At 26.4% G+C, this 2,792-nt stretch overlaps 1 protein-coding gene across 1 annotated transcript in view; it reads right to left on the bottom strand.

Moving 5' to 3' along the window:
- Positions 1 to 2,406, bottom strand: part of LOC119669380 (protein tweety-2-like) — a gene marked incomplete at its 3' end in the record, with an annotated part of 23,224 nt that extends 20,818 nt beyond the window's left edge. Inside the window, 1 exon segment of the mRNA XM_038079246.1 lies at positions 2,100 to 2,406.
- Between the last annotated feature and the right edge of the window lie 386 nt (positions 2,407 to 2,792).

Genomic DNA, 2,792 nt, shown 5'->3' with positions numbered 1-2,792 from the left:
GGGAGACATAATCCTCTAGCATGGTTCCTTAGTTTAAAGTGACGTGTAAGTAAACCTACCAAAAAACTGTTATCTCTACGGGGTATCTCAATGAGAATTTTGGATTTCCTTTTATCGGAACATAACCACATAACTACATATGTCGGTATATGGTTGAATCGTCCCATCTTTTACAGATAAGCCTGCTTTAAAATAAATTGAACTCAAATTATATTCGAAAAGTTGATTTGAATATATAGTTTCGAATATAGTTTCAACATTTTTTACTATTCACAGATGTTTTTTGAAGTAATATGCACAAATAATAAAAACATATCAAAAATAAAAACATAAAAATAAAAAAAATGAAAATAAATAAATATTAACTGCTAAATTTAATTCACGAACCATTTTTAACTATCTTGCGGACTACCGGTTGGGAGGAATCAGTGGATTTCAAGAATTTAAGAAATAACTAAATGTGGGAAATTAAAATTTGTGAAAAATTTTTTTTTTTTTAATGTATTAATGGAATTAATGGGTTTTTTTATTTGTTTACAACGATTGCATTATCTGCAACGCTGAATATTTATATTATTATGTAGGAAAATTTGATCGTTACAGTCTTAAATAGCAGAGTGCAATCAGAAAAAATTCAATGTAATAGATTATCTGTAATAGTACATAACATTTATAATGAAGTAATGTGAGTATTAATGGCAGTTCACTCTCTAAAACTAAATGTAAATTTCTTTCGCACTTTCAAGGCAAATGTTAAATATTTGTTCTTATAAGATTTTTATTGAGATGCATTAAATCATCGTAACGATTGATTTTAGGTATGAAGCATGTGCTTCAGGAGTCACTCAATTTCGATTAAGATACTTAAATAGGTTTCTTATTTATAATTTTTTTTAAATACCTAAAAACTAATTTTTACAAACATTCCTACTTAATCTTTTTTTACATTGTACGGTTTTTACGCCTACGCTACACTCAATTTTTCTCCAATAATGATAGCACATTGTTTATTATTATATATATTGATAAATAACATAAACTAACCAATTTCTAACACCAACCAGATTAGTTTTCATATATATTGCTTTTTATTCACAAATTATTTTTTTTTTTTCATATTGACTGCGAGCCTCTTCCACTTTTTATCCGTTTAAGCAACCGATTACTGTATACTGCCATTAGTATGTATATAAAAATAATAATATTTATTTTTTACATATTTTTGTAACAACATTCCCTCGCCGTAATTGAAATCCAAACGAGTTTCTAAACTTATGAAGTGCAATGGAAAAGCTTTAGTGCCCAACCTAATACCATGTTATAAACTATGTCAGACAAACTACAGATGAAGTCAATACGGTCGCAACTGGAACATACACGTACACACACACACACACATGCATATGTGCATGCCTAATAAATTTTTTTTTTGTATTTTTTTGTTTATATTGTTTATGGTGCGAAAATGTGAATTAAAAAGAAAATAGAACAAAAATACAGGGACATCACATGCAAATACAACAGATAAAAATTGCTGACTCAATGCAATACAATTTATATTGTAAATTTATAATATAATTTAGTTGATACTTTTTACTTGAAAAATGTGTAATTATCAAAAATGAATTTGTAATTTTACATATAAGGAACTAAAGCATATTATTTGACGCAATGATGGAAAATTAGGGAGAATTGTCTGTATATAAATTAATAAAAAGCAGTTGCAGTATTTTTTCTTAAATAAAGTCATTTCAGAAAACATTTTTGATTCAAAATTTTAAAGACGTTTATATATATTGCAGCAGTAACGTTTTGCTTTAAAACAACACCGGAAGCAAACTATAAAAATGATTGAGTAGTAGTTGTAGGAACGCGTTTCCACTGTTCTTTAAATATGTGATTTTTCATACAAATTACGATAATTTGTTTTTATGAATAGTACTAGCACTTTAAGTTATCTATTGATTATAATAACAGTATTATTATAAAATAAAACAGTTTGCACAAATTTATTAAACATTTAATTGGTTAATTTTTTAAAAAACGCTATCAATTATCTCGACAAATAAAAAGAAAATAAATAAAACATGTTTACTTACATTTCCTAACATGCAAGACGCTATGCACAAACTCACAAATGTATTTTTTAATTACTTTTATATTTTACATTTGTTTTTCATAGAAACAAATTGCACACACACTACTCGTGAAAGAAAATCTCACACATCCACCACATTAAACACTGATGGTTCGTTAAATTTAATATTAACATATTATTTCAACATTTTTCATGGGTGTTTTAACAGAATTCTAGAACGTATTCCTTTTTTCATTTATTGACAAAATGTTTACCGACACACCACATTTAACTGGGAGGACTGAAAAGCAACTAATTTTTTTCTGTTTATACGGAACTGCCATTTAAGAATATTTTTTTATTTTCCTTAAAATGCAGGGTTGTGTTTAAAGTCTTTTAAAACAAGTTTTACAATAGTAAAATTCTCTTCAAAGTGTTTTGTTTTCAAATCGAATGTTAAAAATTACATGCCCAAACACTATTTGTATCTGGGAAACTTGATTAGTTGATTATTATAGCTATTAAGGACAGTATTCAGTATTTTTATTAGCTTTAGTGGATTTCAGGTATGTGAATTATTATTTTTCACTCTATTATAAATTAATTACAGTTACAGTTTTTTCTCTACATTCAAATTTAAATATTTGGACAACTTTCAAAATATTTTCCTGGTTTCATTAAAGTCAACTGTCATTGATACTTATTTTAAAAAAAT

The sequence above is a fragment of the Teleopsis dalmanni genome, chromosome 1 (genome assembly GCF_002237135.1).
Source record: "Teleopsis dalmanni isolate 2A chromosome 1, ASM223713v2, whole genome shotgun sequence".
NCBI lineage: Eukaryota > Metazoa > Arthropoda > Insecta > Diptera > Diopsidae > Teleopsis > Teleopsis dalmanni.
The sequence above is the reverse complement of the archived record's forward strand: the minus strand, read 5'-3'. Positions and strand labels throughout refer to the sequence as shown.